Below are 19822 nucleotides of genomic sequence, written 5' to 3' on the forward strand. Positions count from 1 at the left end.
TAATACTAAGGTGCAGACAAGATTGCAAAATGTCACTAAACCTGCATAAGCAGGCAATTTCAGACTGAGCTACAGCAGGTAACACAATTACTAGTGATTTAGTTGAAACTTCCAAAAAGGTTCCATCACTCAGCTGAAAAATAAATTAGGATTGTCAAATACGTAACATTTCTCACATTTGCAGATTTTCTCAGGATTTAATACTTTTTGGAACTTAAATGACTGAATCTAAAACACAATAGATGTCAGTTCAGGTATGAACTGGTATGATATGAAAATGATGATGAATAAGTGATGATTTCTGCTGCTTTAACACACTGCCTTGAAGAAAATTATAGAAAAGCAAGAGAAGCGTGACAGTAGATCCCGTGGTGAAGGTACATTGATTTGATGGAAAGTTTTGTTGATAAGTGCATACGAATCAGCACAAAAATCAAAATATACAGTTGGTTCTTTACATTAGGGTCATGGCAAAGACCAACAGTGTTACTTTATAAAACTTATTGGGATTGTGACAGTATATATTTGATCTAAATGCCAAATTTGGACTTTGGGAGTAATTGTGCCTAAGTCTGAAAGGATAATGGGATAATAATAATCATGGGATCTAAAACAAATACTTCTAGCACATTGTGAAATTTTAAAAAGATATATAATTCATGTTAAAAGAATGATTCTCCAAGTCAAGAATAATAAGGTGTAATCTAAGTGTGAAGTAATGGGCTAAAAATCTAATAAAATGTAAATGACAGTGGACTGTATCACATGCATAGTTTGGGACTTATGTTTCACCTTCAAAACTTAGATTATAGTTCAAAGACATGGATGAGAATTTTGCTGGCTATAAGGACAATCAAGCCCCAGTTTGGCAAAATTTGAATGTGGCTGGTATAAATTTGCTTTTCTGAGTTTCAAACTGAATCTGAAACATGTTATTGGATCAGAGTAGAGGAAATTATAAGATGTGTCTGGGACTTTTTCATACTGTGCAATGGTGGTCCTGGTGGAACAATGAAACTGTTTTCAGTTCAGAAACCTTTCTCACTGAATTGCTCACTTAGCTTTACCATTTCCCTGAGCAAACCAATTGTCCTGCCCCCATGATCCCTGAGCATCTATCAAGTTTGGGCAGGAAGACTTACTCATTTTGTTAAAGATAGAATTTTAATTAAGGGGGCCACAGCATGGGTTACAAGAGCTCAACTTGGATTTTTTAAATTGCAGAAACCTACATTAACAGTGGAGAGACCAGGGTACACTATTATTCTGGTTTATCACTGGAACCCAAGATCCTGTTGTGGAACCTGAGGCAGCAGTGAAATGATCTTTCCCAAAGGCTGGACGGACTGACCAGTTCTCCAACCAAGTAGTCATGGGTGGATGTGTCTGAGGAAATCAACAACAGTAGTGCGCTCTCCATCTGGAGAGATGGGAATAAGACGATCTACAGTGTCAAGAGGTAAACAGCAGGTAGCTTTTGATATGTATGTTTTCCTTGTTAACTTGTCTCTGGGTGGGGTCCATTCTGAAAGGATGGGAATGGACCCTCAATGCCAACTAGCAGTGGCAACACTGCTATAAACAAAACAAAAGCTAGAAAAACACTGAAGCTTGTGAAAAAATGTGGAGTTTCTAAAATAAACAGCAGTCTATGAAGAAGAAAGCTGAACAAAAGATATGACAAGCCTGTGGAAATACTGTTCCTGCAAAAGGAAAACTTGAGATGAAACCAATATTTTTTAAAAAGTAGGAACATTTGAGAAAGTGGGACTTCAATAATTATTCATGAATGGGAAATATCTAGTGAATAAAACTCAGGTTCTTTCTTATTCAGGGAGTAAATGAACCGTATAAATAGTTTGTAAAAATCAGAATCACTTTGGGCAATGAGAGAATTAGGATCAACACATGGAGATAAATGTCTGAGGATCAGAATAACCTTAGCAAGATATGGACAATCCTGGAAGATCAATTCAAACCAAATATCATTTTCTTGATCCATTGTATGGAGTTGATTATATATTGGCAATCATTAGATGTGTTCATTGACCAGTTTTGGCAAGATTTTGAAACAAAGCTCAAGAGTGTGATATTTTAGACATCAAATTATTGGAACAGAATTTGGTACTAGTCATGGTATTTATCCCTTTACAGGCTTTTCAAAAAGACCTGCTCATAAAAAAGGAGTACAGCATTTCCATGTTAGATAACAATGGAAGGAAATATGAAGCCATCATGGCTGGGCACTGACAGTTACAAGAGTGAAGGTTGGCTACATCAATTGAAATAATAATAAAAACTCAGAAGTATGCTAAACAGTGGTGTATTTACATTGATCGTGCAATTCATAATTGTCTGGTGTACCAGGACTTCAGAAAAGTGTCAGTTGCTCATGAGTATAGGAGAGACCAGATCCAAAGCAATTTCATACAAATGGTGATAGGTCAGTCATAGAGGAAAAGCATACAAAGTAAAGTGACAGTCACAGTCAGTGGAAGGCCAACATAGAGTAAAAGTCTAAAAATATGTGGCAGGAGCCACATGGCAAAGAGCTATATCAGTGACTTGAATAAAGGGACCAAATGTAAGGAAGCTAAATTTACTGATGATGCAAGATAGGTAGGAAGTTAAACTGTCAAGAGGACATCAAAAATCTACAAAGGCCTATAGATAGGTTAAGAGAATAGGCATAAATTTGGTGGAGTATACTATGAAAAATGTGAATGTGTCCACTTTGTCAGGATGAACCTAAAAGCAACACATTATTTGAATGGAAAGAGGCTGCTAAATTCTACATTCCAAAGATATTTCAGTTGTCCTTATGAAAAATCAGTATGCAGGTAGAGCAAGTGATTAATAAGGTATGTAGAATTTTGATGTTTATTGCAAAAGGGATCGATTATAAAAGTAAGGAAGAGTTGCTGCAGATGTCCAGGGTTTTAGTGGTTGAACTGTCTATTTGGCTTAACATGATGATGCTCTTATACAATCTGAAGTATTTCCATGACTGGGATTGTACATCTAAGGAAATTTTGGTAAACATTTGCTTAAAGTTAAGATTGACATGGGAGCAAATACTATTGAATTGCCTGTCTGCTCATTGAATGCAATGTATGTGGAAAAATAGGTTTATGGTATGATCTATCAGGGCCAGCTGAATGTCTACAGTAGATCACCATACCAGTGCATTGAAACAATAACTTTGCATGCACCTATGGGAAATCGAAATGAGTACAGGTGTTTCCACTCCCCCCCCCCCCCCCCCCCCCTCGTATCTGTGGGTGATACGTTCCAAAACTTACAGCAGATGCCCGAAACTGAGGATAGTAGTGAACCCTATCATTTAACTGGGAAAATTACCTCCCCGGCAGCCCCCTGGAATTATGTCTGGAATGTTCGACAATATTTTTGGGCCGCGGTAAACCCCGGATAACTGAAACTGCGGAAACCGAATTCATGGATATGGTCGTTCTGCTGTACTTAAATTATTTTATATTGTAGACATAAATGAACGAGCATGGCAGGATATGCATAAAAGAGCCAATCTTTATGGACCATCATAATACAAGGTCAACATCTTATCAAAAGTTGCAGGAGCTTGTAGCACAGGGTTTACTGAGTCAGGGTTCACTGAGTCCATCTGGACAAGTGTAATACAAATAAAAATAATCCAGACACTGCTAATATTAGATTGAAAATCATTCAATGACAGTTCAGAGAGTCTGAGGCTACAGATGGAATTTTCAGTTGCAAATTGGAAAGTTGAATGCTGAAGCTCGCCAAGTACAGGAATGTTACCAGAATACAATTTGTGAGATCAAAATGTTTAGCAAATTGGTGTTTACATCTGTAAATTTAAATAACATAGCAGCAGTAAATTAACAAACAAGTTCTAAAATTAGAGTTGCTGCTTGTATATTTAGATAAGATCAAAATAGAACTAATTGAATTGGAACAGTCTTTGAAAAATGTATACAGCAAGCAATAAAATCAATCTTGGCTAGCCATTATCTTTCTACATTTTTGGCAGTACAAGTTGTCCTTCTTTTCAAACAAGGGAAGCTGAAGGCAACGTCCCCCACCTTTTCCTCTGCTGCGTCGATGACTGTTCCTATGCTGCCTTATGCTCCCACGAGGAGCTTGAACAGTTCATTCACCAGACCAACACCTTCCACCCTGACCTCAAATTCATCTGGTCTGTCTCCGACACCTCCCTCCCCTTCCTGGACCTCTCCGTCTCCGGTGACCAACTCCACACCAGCATCAGTTACAAACTCACCAACTTCCATAGCTACCTTGACTACAATCCCCCCAGCAATAATACTATCCATTACTCCCAACTCCTCTGCCTCTGCTATATCTGCTCTTAGGATGAGCGATTCCATTCCAAGGCATCCCAAATGCCCTTGTACATCAAGGGCTGTAATTTTCCCTCCTCAATAATTAAAGGCCCTCAACAGCATCTTCTCCATTTCCTGCACCTTCTCCCTTGAACCCCACCCTCCCAACCCCAACAAGGATAGAATCCCCTGGTTCTCACATTCCACTCCAATCTCCAAATCCAGCGTGTCATCCTCCCCCACTTTCACCACTCGAGTCAGATCCCACTTCCAAATATACTTCCCTCCCTACCCCTATCTGCATTCCGTAGAGACTGTTCCCTCTGCGATTCCCTCATTAGGTGCACACTCCCCACCAACTCCCTACCTAGCACCTTACCCTGCTGCCGTAAGAAGTGCAAAACCTGTGCCCACAACTACCCCTGACCTCAGTCCAAGGCCCCAAAGGGTATTTCTAAATCCGGTAGAGATTTACTTGTACATCTTCCAACCTCATTTACTGCATCCGGTGCTCTTGATGTGGTCTCCTCTACATCGGAGAGACCAAGTGCAAACTTGCAGAATGGTTCAAGGAACATCTCTGGTCTGTACACACTAACCAACCCCACCTTCCTGTGGCCATCACTTCAACAACCCGTCCCACTCTCCTGAAGACATCTCCTCCGCCATTACACAAGCCATCTGCAAACTGGAGGAGGAACACCTCATCTTCTGCCTCTGGAGCCTACAACCACATGGCATGAACATTGAATTTACCAGTTTCCAAATCTCTGCTCCTCCTTCGCCATCCCAGATCCACCCTTTGACTCAGATCCACCGCCTCGACCTGACCTACTTATCCATTTTCCTTCCCAGCTTTCCGTTCCACACTTCCCACCACCTATCACTATCATCTCCTACCCTTTGCCACCTATCACCATCCCCGAGCTCCACCCACTCAGTCTATTTATGTCTCAGTTGCCTTTCCCCTCCCTAGTTCTGAAAAAGGGGAAACGTCAACTCTCTTGCTCCTTGGATGCTGCTTGACCTGCTATGCTTTTTCTAGCATCACACCTTATCAACTCAGTGTTCTACGATGGGCAGGCATGATCAGAATTGACTCATTTTTTTCTAGTATAGAAGGTTATTAATTTTGTGTAATTGTAAAGTATGTTTCATCAGAATAATTAACCTGACCCACAATTTCAAAGCATTGTGTACATTTATTTTTTGATTAATTAGACTTTTAATATTTGGAAAGCAAAGTTGTGTTGTAGGAGGAGACTTAGTGAAGAGTCTGGAAGGAGGTGATGTTACACTTCTTATGGTTAGAGGATTGATGTGTACACTGACCTTCCAAATAAACCTGTTGGACTATAACCTGGTGTTGTGTGATTTCTAACTTTTTAACCCAGTCCAATACTGGCACCTCCAAATCACATCTACACTGACAGGATAAGACATATTGAGAATGTCCTTCTGTATTTGTGTGTGTAGATGTTTCAGTCAGGTGCAATAAATAAACTATATGTTTATTGTATTTTGTTTTTACTTCTGTGATTCCTAGATCAGTAACAGGTTGAAGGAATAAAATATATAATGGAACTCAACTCCTCTGGATTAGGAAAATTCTACCCAATTAGTTTGAAATGGGAAGTGTTCCTTTCATTAACACTAACATCCTTCATCTTGATCATATTGTGGGTTATGTCCTGAATGTCTTGCAAGTTGTGATGCTTTGTTCTATCAGAGCAAGTTCATCTGAGACTCCATAAAATGTGGACATCTCTCAGTGACAGAGCTCGTCCTCTTAAAGTTGATTCATCCCTAGATTGATAAGTATTCCTTGTGGCTTGCTTGTTAATTTTGCTTGATTATTTTTGAGACCTCAATTTAATTTGCTGTTTTCTTTGACCTCCATTATCACCAATTATTCCATGCTTAGGAGTGAAATGCATTCTAAATTCAATGGCTTCATGGACTGCATTATAGAAAATGGAAACAAATGCAAACAAGTTAAAGGAAGAAATGATTGCATAAAAATTCTTACATCTAAAACATTTCCCCACTTCTTAGATATTCATGCTGATAAAATTTACTTGAAGTAAAATCTTTATATTCAGTGCTGTGGTGTCCTACATATCTTTTGTCTCAGGTTCTGGAAGAAAAGTGTTTAATTCTTTAATACCCCCTGACTGAAAAGCTGTAATGTGAAGTGAGGTTGGGCTGACTTAATTTAAACTGTGGTGGGCATGGGCCAACAGCCGAAAACAGTCTTAATTTGACACCAAATCATCATCACGTTGAATTGAATCTTACACTGTTTCAGGCTTGACATGACTGTTGTTTGCTCTTTGAGAGAGCTCAACCTCCCTTCGGAAAAATTATGTGGAAAATGGAAGGTCTTTATGCTGATATAGTACAAAAGCTGTTGCTGTGGCCGCGTAAACGTTGTTACTAAGGTCCTTACGTTGATTACTGCTAATGTGAAATGCACCATCAAAAATTGCATTTAGATTTTCTACATTGGTTCTGCCTTTGTCTGGTCACAGATTTTTTTTTTGGAAGTTGGTGGAAGCCTTTGCAAGACAGACCATATAACCATTAATGCTATTTTTCTGTGTTTTCCGCAGTTTTTCACCAGAACTTACTTCATTTTCGAGCATCTGGCAAAATGAGGCACTCATTTTATATTGGTGAAATTCTGTCCCTTTCTGTCCAGTTTTTAAAGTAGGAACAATAGAAACAATCTGAATGGATGGGGCAAGTTCCCATAGAAACACGATTTTCAGTTTTTAGTTTTCTATAGCAGTTGTTGCTGAATCTTGAAGCTGGGTGGAAGCTGCAATATATGTCTCCCTCCGACCCTCCGACCCTCCTCCTCAGAGATTTCTCTTAATTTATTTCCATCTTGCTGCTGGAGTTGAATGTGAGAAATCTGTTTTTCTGAATTTGCCTTTGTCAAGGGGGTGATCATGGGATGTTACTTTGTTGGAACAATTAATTAGTAGTAGTTACTGTATCTATTATTCTTCAAAGTTTGTGAGAAGATTTGTAGCTCGGGTGCTCATTGCTGTGGTTCTGTTCACTGAGCTGGAATTTTTTGTTGTAAACGTTTCGTCTCCTGTCTAGGTGACATCCTCAGTGCTTGGGAGCCTCCTGTGAAGCGCTTCTGTGGTGTTTCCTCCGGCATTTATAGTGGTCTGTCCCTGCCGCTTCCAGTTGTACAGCAGACAGCTGAAATTGACAACCGGAAGCGGCAGGGACAGGCCACTATAAATGCCGGAGGAAACACCACAGAAGCGCTTCACAGGAGGCTTCCAAGCACTGAGGATGTCACCTAGACAGGGGACGAAACGTTTGCAACAAAAACTTCCAGCTCGGCGAACAGAACCACCAGCATCTATTATTCTGTTAAGTTTTACAATACAGTTAAGTTCTTCAAATTTCCTCTTTCTGTTGTTGTATTTAACTATAGTTATGAACAAAATGTGTTTTGCTTAATGTCGAGTAGTTTGAGCAATCAAATTGTATCTGGAATGTAACACCTTACACTTTAAAATAAGAAGGAAGTTAGGGTTTGGACTATTTTCTCAATCTATTTTGAGAAGGTTTGGTCCATAACACCTCATCCTGCCATTGACTGACACACAGAATAGGGGATAGAGGGCTCTCCATTCAACACGCGACAACATAACCAGGGTTTGTTTGGCAACTCCTGGGAAGGGGGTGTGGGGGGCATCTTTCCTTCAAAGGTACTCATTCCACACAAAAGGATCTGGCATCACAAACTTAATGACTGTTAAGAGCTACAGTTTCTCTTGCTTCAAACTCCTACGTTGCCTCCTTCCCATGATGTCCATCCGCAAATCCCGTTAGTTATCACTCACCTTGGTCTGGATCATGGAGCTTGGGTATTTGGTGTTCTGGCAGCAGCCACTGGCCTCTTGGTGGTGTTGCGGTTCAAAAAAGCTGCCAGCCTCTGCTTGACTGGAAGATCTCATTTGGCACGGCTTCTTATTTTTGTTGAGTCCAAAAGCTGATACTGGGTCCTAATACTGAGGAGTACAATAACACTGGACATTATGGTGGGTAGCAATCTTTGTCATGAGCAGCAACCCATAAGGCCTGATCCTGGTGAAAGCCCCACTGTTGCCTCATCATCTGACTTAATGGCACAAATTACCAGTAGACCTTCCTGGAAGGAAATGATACAGCTCTCCAGCTGGCAACTGAGATCCTTGTCATTGGCAAAGATGATGCCAAAAGACTCATGTTGTTACCAATCATATGTCTGCCAGACCAAATGTAATCAATTCAATGGTAAAATTTCTAAGGGATGGTAGAGAATATTTTAGGCATTGATAAACGTTGAATTGAAATTTCCAAACAAAACAGATACATTGATTTCAGTGAATAAACTCTATTGTTAGTTAATCATGTAAATGTTTGCAAAAGAGAGATATAGCTGATCAGTGTAGCTACTAAAATTGTCATGAACATAATTTCTGCTCCATAACATCTGATCAAGGTAAGTTGCAAAAAAGGTAAAATTTATGTTCTTTTCAATGGTTCATAAAAATGAGAGAATACCAATAAAAATATTAATGAAAGAACAGCTCATGTTTTATTACACATAATACAACTTGTAACAGTTCTTCCACTAGCTGTAAATTTGATTACATTGACAGGTTTTCTTTTACACTTGTATTGTCCTTGATTATAATAATGCTAATCATAAATAATGAAATGATTAGTTTTCAGTGTATTAAACAGGTATTGTTTCTTTGTTTAAATTAATCACCTTGACATTTGTTATTATGGTTGATATCATTTTGGGACTACTTTTTTTTAACGAAATGAAGAAATAGAAATAAGGTTGTTTTTATAAATTATTTGGATGCTGACAATTGATTCGGAAGAAATATAAAGGTGTAAACTTTCTTGAACAATTTTGGTGACCACATGCAAATGAGATGGCAACAGAATGGTAACTTCATTTATCCCCTTTTCCATTTCTGTCTCATCTGTACTGTTTATTCACAGGATGTGGATGTCATTGGCCAGGTCAGAATTTATTGTCCATCCATAATTGTACAGAGGGCAGTTGACAGTCAATCGCATTACCGTGGATCTGAAGTCGCATGTAGGCCAGACTGGACAACCATTGGCAGATTCCTTCCCTAAAGGTAGTTCCTGTGTTTCTCAATAAAAATTGCTAGATTTTATGAAGTAGAAACAAACTTAAAGAACCCACCAGCTGTAACTGGAAGATTGGTCAGAAGGAGGAATTTGTAACCTAGGTGAGAAAAATGGATGAAATGGATGGGTGCCTACATGTATCTGATCTGCTGGATAAAGGTTTGTAGGTTTCAGGTTTGTATTTCTTAACTAGGTACCATACAGAAAGAGGTAAAGACAATGACTACAGATGCTGGAAACCAGATTCTGGATTAGTGGTGCTGGAAGAGCATAGCAGTTCAGGCAGCATCCAAGGAGCTTCGAAATTGACGTTTCGGGCAAAAGCCCTTCATCAGGAATAAAGGCAGTGAGCCTGTAGCGTGGAGAGATAAGCTAGAGGAGGGTGGGGGTGGGGAGAAACTAGCATAGAGCGGCGGTGAAGGAGGCCCAGGACCTCCATGTCCTCGGCAGAGTGGGAGGGAGAGTTGAAATGTTGGGCCACGGGGGGGTGTGGATGATTGGTGCGGGTGTCCTGGAGATGTTCCCTAAAGCGCTCTGCTAGGAGGTGCCCAGTCTCCCCAATGTAGAGGAGACCGCATCGGGAGCAACGGATACAATAAATGATATTAGTGGATGTGCAAGTAAAACTTTGATGAATGTGGAAGGCTCCTTTAGGGCCTTGGATAGAGGTGAGGGAGGAGGTGTGGGCGCAGGTTTTACAGTTCCTGCGGTGGCAGGGGAAAGTGCCAGGATGGCAGGGTGGGTTGTAGGGGGGCGTGGACCTGACCAGGTAGTCATGGAGGGAACGGTCTTTGCGGAAGGTGGAAAGGGGTGGGGAGGGAAATATATCCCTGGTGGTGGGGTCTGTTTGGAGGTGGCGGAAATGTCGGCGGATGATTTGGTTTGTGCGAAGGTTGGTAGGGTGGAAGGTGAGCACCAGGGGCGTTCTGTCCTTGTTACGGTTGGAGGGGTGGGGTCTGAGGGCGGAGGTGCGGGATGTAGACGAGATGCATTGGAGGGCATCTTTAACCACGTGGGAAGGGAAATTGCGGTCTCTAAAGAAGGAAGCCATCTTGTGTGTTCTGTGGTGGAACTGGTCCTCCTGGGAGCAGATCCGGTAGAGGCGAAGGATTTGGGAATACGGGATGGCATTTTTGCAAGAGGTAGGGTGGGAAGAGGTGTAATCCAGATAGCTGTGGGAGTCGGTGGGTTTGTAAAAAATGTCAGTGTCAAGTCAGTCGTCATTAATGGAGATGGAGAGGTCCAGGAAGGGGAGGGAGGTGTCAGAGATGGTCCAGGTAAATTTAAGGTCAGGGTGGAATGTGTTGGTGAAGTTGATGAATTGCTCAACCTCCTCGTGGGAGCACGAGGTTGCACCAATGCAGTCATCAATGTAGTGGAGGAAGAGGTGGGGAGTGGTGCCGGTGTAATTACAGAAGATCAACTGCTCTACGTAGCCAACAAAGAGATAGGCATAGCTGGGGCCCATATGTGTGCCCATGGCTACCCCTTTGGTCTGGAGGAAGTGGGAGGATTCACAAGGACAGAACGGCCCTGATGTTCACCTTCCACCCTACCAACCTTCGCACAAACCAAATCATCCGCTGACATTTCCGCCACCTCCAAACAGACCCCACCACCAGGGATATATTTCCCTCCCCACCCCTTTCCGTCTTCCGCAAAGACCGTTCCTCCATGACTACCTGGTCAGGTCCACGCCTCCCTACAACCCACCCTCCCATCCTGGCACTTTCCCCTGCCACCGCAGGAACTGTAAAACCTGCGCCCACACCTCCTCCCTCACCTCTATCCAAGGCCCTAAAGGAGCCTTCCACATCCATCAAAGTTTTACTTGCACCTCCACTAATATCATTTTTTGTATCCATTGCTCCCGATGCGGTCTCCTCTACATTGGGGAGACTGGACGCCTCCGAGCAGAGCGCTTTAGGGAACATCTCCGGGACACCCGCACCAATCAACCACACCGCCCTGTGGCCCAACATTTCAACTCCCCCTCCCACTCTGCCGTGCACATGGAGGTCCTGGGCCTCCTTCACCGCTGCTCCCTCACCACCAGACGCCTGGAGGAAGAACGCCTCATCTTCCGCCTCGGAACACTTCAACCCCAGGGCATCAATGTGGACTTCAACAGTTTCCTCATTTCCCACCCAAGTTCTAAACTTCCAGCTCAACACTGTCCCCATGACTTGTCCGGACTTGTCCCACCTGTCTATCTCCTTTTCCACCTATCCACTCCACCCTCTCCTCCCTGACCTATCAACTTCATCCCCTCCCCCATTCACCCATTGTACTCTATGCTACTTTCTCCCCACCCCCACCCTCCTCTAGCTTATCTCTCCACGCTTCAGGCTCATTGCCTTTATTCCTGATGAAGGGCTTTTGACCGAAACGTCGATTTTGAAGCTCCTTGGATGCTGTCTGAACTGCTGTACTCTTCCAGCATCACTAATCCAGAACCATACAGAAAGAGGTCATTTTGCTCATGGTGTCTGTGTCAACTCTTTGAAAGGGCTGTTAGTCCCTGGCCTTCCCACATAGTCTGGTCAATGCCTGTACTATGAGCGAGTTGTCATGCTAGTTATTCATAGTTCCTTTATTAAGATTGGAGTGAATCCAGGTTAAATTGATATCATTTAAAATCAATGATGCATTTCCTGAAAGTGCTGCATGTTTCTGTGCTTAAAATGAAGAATATGGTCAAAATGAGTATCATAATGGTCTCATTATTTTCAGACAGCATGGTGGAAGGCATTATTGAGAAGGTCAGTTTGAGGAGGGAGATCTTTCTTATGTCTGATGGAAGAGTGCTGTCAAGACAACCGGGTCTGGAAGAAGTCAAGCAAGTCGACATTAGCTGTTTTTAATGGAATGGTATGGTCATGACATTGTTTCTGGTGTTAGGGATGAGCAAAATTAATCATGAATTTTGATTTTGATTGCAATGCATGCATCACTTCTGAAAATTATCTGTGTGTGAACATTGACAGCAGAATTAAGCTGAGGCTGACTCGAAACAGAAAAATAAGGCAATAGTTGGCAGAAAGGTAAACAAGTTGGCATGTATTGTTTTGAAGGAAATGCTTCTTCTATGGGGATCTTGTTCACTATAACAGTGAAATGATGTTCCTGAGAAGCAGATTACAAAGGTCTTAAATGTTTGGAGTTAGATTCATAAATATAGAGGACCTTGATTATCCTAATATCATTTCTCGGAATTTCGGATTATTTGAAGAAGATCTCAAGGTCTCGATAGAAACATAACATCAAAGAGGTGTTTCCAATACTGATCACGTCTTTTGTTTACAATGGTTAAAAATAAATTTGGCTTACTGAAATCCTGGACATTGATTGGAGCCCAGGCACTGTCTCCAAGTGACTGACCTCCCGCCCTTTCTCTCACCCTAAAATTTCCCTGGAGTTCTACACAGCGGTGTATCCTAAACCCCCCTTCCCCAGATAATCTCTCCAACATTGTCCTGTACAGGGCAAAGTGACTCTCCTCCCAAAGGCAGCAGCAGCAGTCTTGCTGTTGCTGTGCACTCCAGCTGTCCTGGGGGAAGGGCTGATGGATGGTGGGGGCGGGGCCACAGATGGGGATTGGGGTTGAGGGCGGACGGGGTTGGAGGTGGAGGTGGGGACAGACGAGGTGTGGAGGTGGGGGTGGGTGGGGCAGGCGGGGGAGCGGGTCTTGCTCATCGTGTGCTGCTGCCTAGGCTCCTGATTGGGGAGCGGACTTAGCAAATGCTTGCTGTATCAATCCCATTGAACTGATGGGGATGGGGAAGACTTCAACAATGCTGCAGGTCCCGTACACACAAATGTGTGTCTGCTCAGAAATAAACTCTGAGACAGAAAGTGGGAGCAAGGCAGGGATAGCGAGGAAAAAGGAAACTTCAGAAAACTCTGAGCCCCAGAAGAGAGGCATTAAATCAATTTACTGAATAATCAATTATCCGAACAAAATACTGTCTGCCCATCTCGTTCAGATCATCGAGGTTCCTCTGTAATTGATAGGGTTATGTTATTATGTGAAGTACAGTAATATAGTTTGTCTGTATGCCTACTGCCCCAATCTCTTTGATTAGATTTATTATTGTCACATGTACTTAGATAGAATAAAACCATAAGTCACAGGAGCAGAAATTAGGCCATTGAGTCCACCGAGTCTGCTCTACCATTCAAACATGGCTGATCAGTTTCTCAACCCCATTCTCATGCTATCTTCCTGTAACCCTTAATGCCCTTGATACTGAAGAACCTATCTATCTCATTCTTAAATTTGCTCTATGATCTCGCCTCCACAGCCTTCTGTGGCAATGAATTCCATAGATTAACCACTCTCTGGCTGAAGCAGTTTCTTCTTATCTCCATTCTAACAGGTCTTAACTTTACTCTAAGGCTGTGCCTTCAGGTCTGAATCTCTCCGACCAATGGAAACATCTTCCCAACATGTACTCTGTCCAGGCCATTCACTATTCTGTATGTTTCAATTAGATCCCATCCCTCATCCAACTAAACTCCATTGACTATAGCCCTTGAGTCCTCAAACGTTTCTCATACGTTAAGCTTTTCATTCCTGGGATCATTCTCATGAACCTCCTCTGAACATGCTCCAGGGCTAGTACATCCTTCCTGAGATATGGGGCCCAAAACTGTGCACAATACTCCAAATGTGATCTGACCAGAAAGGTATGTTGAAATGTTTTGTTTTGTGTGTAGTACAGATAAGTAATACCACACAAAATGCATTAGAGTAATAGAACAGAGCAAAGAATACAATAATACGGCTGCAGAGAGGTAAGAAAAGAGGGAGACTAATATTAAATTTAAAATTTGAGATGGGGAAAAAAAAAGGTGGTGACATCTTGAAAACTGTCCATATTACAGAGGCAGAGGTGCTGGATGTCTTGAAATGCATAAAAGTGGATAAATCCCCAGGACCTGATCAGGTGTACCCTAGAACTCTGTGGAAAGCTAGGGAAGTGATTGCTGGGCCTCTTGCTAAAATATTTGTATCATCAATAGCCATAGGTGAGGTGCTGGAGACTGGAGAGTGGCTAACATAATGCCACTATTTAAGAAAGGTTGTAAGGAAAAGCCAGGAAATAATAGACCGATGAGCCTAACATTGGTGGTGGACAGGTTGTTGGAGGGAATCGTGAAGGACAGGATTTACATGCATTTGGAAAGGCAAGGACTGATTAGGGATAGTCATCATGGCTTTGTGCATGGGAAGTCATGTCTCATGAACTTGATTGAGCTTTTTGAAGAAGTAACGAGGAGGATTGATGAGGGCAGAGTGGTAGATGTGATCTGTATGGACTTCAGTAAGGCGTTCGACAAGATTCCTCATGTGAGACTGGTTAGCAAGGTTAGATCTCATGGAATACAGGGAGAACTAAACATTTGGATACAGAACTGGCTTGAAGATAGAAGACATTAGATGGTGGTGGAGGGTTGCTTGTCAGACTGAAGGTCTGTGACCAGTGGTGTGCCACAAAGATTGATGCTGGGTCCATTGCTTTTAGTAATTTCTATAAATGATTTGGATGTGAACATAGTAAGCATAGTTATCATGATTTGGAGATGCCGGTGTTGGACTGGGGTGTACAAAGTTAAAAATCACACAACATCAGGTTATAGTCCAACAGGTTTAATTGCAAGCACACTAGTTTTCGGAGCGATGCTCCTTCATCACTATCACCTGATGAAGGGGCGTCGCTCCGAAAGCTAGTGTGCTTCCAATTAAACCTGTTAGACTATAACCTGGTGTTGTGTGATTTTTAACTAAGCATAGTTAGTAAGTTTGCAGATGACACCAAAATTGGAGGTGTAGTGGACAGCGAAAAAAGTTACCTCAGAGTCCAATGGAATCTTGATCTGATGGACCAGTGGGCTGAGGAGTAGCAGATGGAGTTTAATTTAGATAAATGCGAGGTGCTGCATTTTGGGAAAGCAAATCAGAGCAGAACTTATACACTTTATAGTCGGGTCCTGGGGAGTGTTGCTGAACAAAGAGACCTTAGAGTGCAGGTTCATAGTTCCTTGAAAGTGGAGTTGCAGGTAGATAAGATAGTGAAAAAAGGCATTCGGTATGATTTCCTTTATTAGTCAGAGCACTGACTATACGAGTTAGAAGGTCATTTTGCGGCTGTATAGGACATTGGTTTGGCCACTTTTGTAATATTGCGTGCAATTCTAGCCTCCCTCCGAGCAGAAGGATGTTGTGAAATTTTAAAGGGTTCAGAAAAGATTTACAAGGATGTTGCCAGGGTTGAAGGATTTGAGCTATAGGGAGAGGCTTAATAGGCTGGGGCTGTTTTCCCTGGAGCGTCGGAGGTGGAGGGGTGACCTTATAGAGGTTTATAAAATCATGAGGGGCATGGAATGTATAAATAGACAAGGTCCAGAACTAGAGGGCATAGGTTTAGTGTGAGAGGGGAAAGATATAAAAGAGACCTAAGGGGCAACCTTTTCATGCAGAGAGTGGTGCATGTATAGAATGAGCTGCCAGAGGAAGTGGTGGGGGATGGTACAATTGCAGCATTTAAATGGCATCTGGATGGGTATTTGAATAGAAAGGATTTGGAGGGATATGGGCCAGGTGCTGGCAAACGGGACGAGATTAGGTTAGGATATCTGGTCTGCATGGACGAGTTGGACCGAAGGGTCGGTTTCTGTGCTGTACATCTCTATGACTCTGAGTAAATTCAGAAGTCTAATAACAGCGGGGAAGAACATTGAACAATACAGCACAGTACAGGACCGTCTGCCCTCGATATTGCTCCGAACTGTGAAATTGATCTCAAGCCTACCTAACTGACACTACACTATTTTCATTCATATGTTTATCCAGCCATTTAAATGCCCTTAAATGTGGAGAGTCTACTACTGTTGCAAGCAGGACATGCCACACCCTTACTACTCTGAGTAAAAAACCTACCTCTGATATCTGTTCTATATCTATCATCCCTCAATTTGAAGCTATGTTCCCTCGTGCTAGCCATCACTATCCAAGGAAAAAGGCTCTCACTGTGCACCCTACTGAATCATCTGATCATCTTGTATGTCTCTATTAAGTCATAATTTGAAGGAGCTGGTGTTGGGCGGGGGTGGACAAAGTTAAAAATCACACAACACCAGGTTATAGTCCAATGGGTTTATTTGGGAGCACTAGCTTTCGAAGTGCCTTCACCCAAGCGCCATCAACCACGTGATGAAAAAGCAGCGCTTTGAAAGTTAGTGCTCACAAATAAACCTGTTGGACTATAACCTGGTGTTATGTGACTTTTAACTCTATTAAGTCACCTCTTAACTTTCTTCTCTGTAGCGAATACAGTCTCAAGTCCCTTTCTTCATAAGACCTTCCCCCCATATCAGGCACCATCCTGGTAAACCTCCTCTGTACCCTTTCCAATGCTTCCACGACCTTCCTATAATGCAATGACTGGAATTGTTTGCAATATTCCAAGTGCCACCGCACTAGTGTTTTGTGCAGCTCTTGAAGCTTTTCTTGAATCTGTGGTGTGTGTGTGTGTGTTCAAACTTTTATATCTTCTGCCTGATGCAAGAGTTTGGGAGACATTATAACTCGGTGGGAAGGGTCTTTGATTATGTTGGCTGCCTTCCCGAGGCAGTGAGAAGCATAGACGGAGCCAATGGATGTAAGGTTGGCCTGTGTATGGACTGGGCTGTGTTAACAATTCTCTGTAGTTTCTTACGATGGTGGGCAGAGCAGTTGCCATGCCAAGTCGTGATGTGTCCGGACAGATCAGGACTTGTTTGAGTACAATAAACAAAGAAATATTTCGGACTATTTGGTATTGAAATCAAATAGATTACTGCTGTAATGTGAGCACTGATGTAATGTGTCTAAGTTCTATTAGTGAGCCAGTAAAGTCTGAATTCGCACGTGAAAAATGGCCACATATAATAAACTGTTAGTCACACATTCAATTAAATTCAATTAACTCTGCTGGAATTTGAAGGGTGTCAGTGGGAATTTGAATGGAAGAGACAGGCACCAAGATGTGCACATCACTTATTCTGGAGTTTCCTCACATGGGAGGCATTTGTTTCAACAGCTGCTTCATGTTTCCAATGTAAAGATATACTTCTTTTCTTTCAAGGTGACTTCCCAAATGTCCGCAGGATTTCACAGATCACAAAATCCCTACAGTGCAGAAGCAGGCCATTCCAGCTCATCGAGTCCATACTAACCGTCCGAAGAGCATCCCACCCACCCTGTAATCCTGCATTTCCCATGGCTAATCCCCCTAGCTTGCATATCTGTGGACACTATGGGTAATTTAGCATGACCAATCCACCTAACCTGCACATCTTTAGACTGTGGGAGGAAACTGTAGCACCTGGAGGAAGCTCACACAGAAATGGGGAGAAAGTGCAAACTCCACACAGTCACCTGTGGCTGGAATTGAACTTGGGTCCCTGGCATTGTGAGTCAGCAGTGCAAACCACTAAGTTATTGTGCCACCCTTGTGGGGTCTATCTTTATTCCATCTACAGCTAGAACATATCAATTTATTGGGTATACTGGTCTTGATAGGTTCACCTGGTCCGACTTATTCAGAGAAAGGTAACCTCTTGGTATAAGATGGTGAAGTCCATTTATTGCCTCTCACATGCTGATGTCTTTCTCATAGAAGGTGGGTGAAATTGGAATTTGGAATTCTGGAAATTTCTAGAAATATCAAAAGCCCAGGGGTCAAGATCTCCATACTTTCTGAGATGGTGGGAATTGGGATGGGGGCTTATCCGCTCTTGGTATTACAGGTGGATAAATTCTTTCAGTGTCTGTTCCCAGAACTGAAACATTCACTAAGAATTCCCTGAAGTGAATGTGCTGTGTATTGTGTGACATGCCAACAGGCTGTCTACATTTTTACTGACTGTAACACTTGAATTTCAGCCAAACAAAGCCAAAGCTGTCACTGCTTTTCATTATTGTCGAACAACATTGGCAAAACACTAATTATGTGGAATGGACCCAGATCATATGTTAAATGAATACATTAAAGTGAATTGATGTGTAATTAAATTAATATTTCAATTATGAAACAATTTACTACATTTTATCTGGATCTAAAGATTGTGCAAAAATCCTTATAAAAAATATAGTGTACAAAGTAGCTTTGGTAACTTTTGCCATTGTGATTTTATTAAGTAAGAATGCCTTTTGACTTTTTATATTTTTATTTAGCTGTGAATTCGTGTTCAGCAGTATTAACACAGCTTTAAATCTGGAATAGTATCAGGATATTATCAAACGAAGTGCCATTTTTTTTATTGTTAAGGGTATTACTCAACTCCAATTAAGTCTACATGGTCTGCTTTTTTGAATTTAGAAAATTGGAATATCTATTGTGGTGTAAGTACACAAGTAGACCTAAAATTAAACAAATTTTGCCGACTAAAAATATTTAGATATATTCAAGCTTAATATAAAGTCGGTTACCATAGTTGGCTTTTTTTGGACACAATGTTCAACTTTCTCCTCTGTCTTTTTGTAATCATTTGACTGGTCCAGCAATTGACCAGATTTTGTGGTTCTGACCATAAGCAGACAGGCACAGGCCTTCCCTCAACAGCACTCATACTATGAAAAGAGGGCAGAAAAGTAGAGCAGCCGTCTTCCTGAGAAAACAAAAGATTGAGTAAAGTCAAAATAAAAATATGTTGGTCAAAGATTTCTCCCTAGGCTTGACACTTAGATGCTCTGATGCCCCACCATCAATTTGTAGGTCATTTTCACATTTTGAAGTCACATGTATGAATACACATTTAACTGAGGGCGGGTACCTGGGAATGCAATTTCAATAGTTTCATTGACATCACTGGATCTATGTCTATGTTTGGAATACCTGGAAATCATTAGGCAGTGAAATAATGCAATATGCCTCCACTGTTACTTCCTCTTCTCAATGCTTAAAAAGTGAGCTTTAACCATTTGAATGGTTGCATGTTGGATTTCCATTCAGAATAACCCTTTTGGTTGTCACTTTTAAGCTTGATTAGGCTAAAAAAGATAACACTCTTTATTGTTGCATTTACACAGTCTTAGCAGGACTTATACACTTAATGGTAAGGTCCTAGGAAGTGTTGCTGAACAAAGAGACCTTGGAGTGCAAGTTCATAGCTCCTTGAAGATAGAGGTGCAAGTAGATAGGATGGTGAAGAAGGTGTTTGGTATGCTTTCCTTTATTGGTCAGAGTATTGAATACAAGAGTTGGGAGGTCATGTTGCGGCTGTACAGGACATTAATTAGGCCACTTTTGGAATAT

At 41.8% G+C, this 19822-nt stretch overlaps 1 long non-coding RNA gene across 1 annotated transcript in view; it reads left to right on the forward strand.

Annotated features, from left to right (window-relative positions):
* LOC148149773 (uncharacterized) overlaps window positions 1-12386 on the forward strand; it is a 61127-nt gene extending 48741 nt beyond the window's left edge. Inside the window, exons 2-4 of the long non-coding RNA XR_015757356.1 lie at window positions 1225-1459; window positions 9366-9508; window positions 12255-12386. This is a non-coding gene — a long non-coding RNA (uncharacterized LOC148149773). The remainder of the gene's footprint in view (window positions 1-1224; window positions 1460-9365; window positions 9509-12254) is intronic.
* The last annotated feature ends 7436 nt before the right edge of the window (window positions 12387-19822 follow it).

Source organism: Chiloscyllium plagiosum, unplaced genomic scaffold (genome assembly GCF_037043375.1).
Source record: "Chiloscyllium plagiosum isolate Xiang-an unplaced genomic scaffold, Cpla_swu_hap1 HiC_scaffold_6, whole genome shotgun sequence".
Classification (NCBI taxonomy): Eukaryota; Metazoa; Chordata; class Chondrichthyes; order Orectolobiformes; family Hemiscylliidae; genus Chiloscyllium; species Chiloscyllium plagiosum.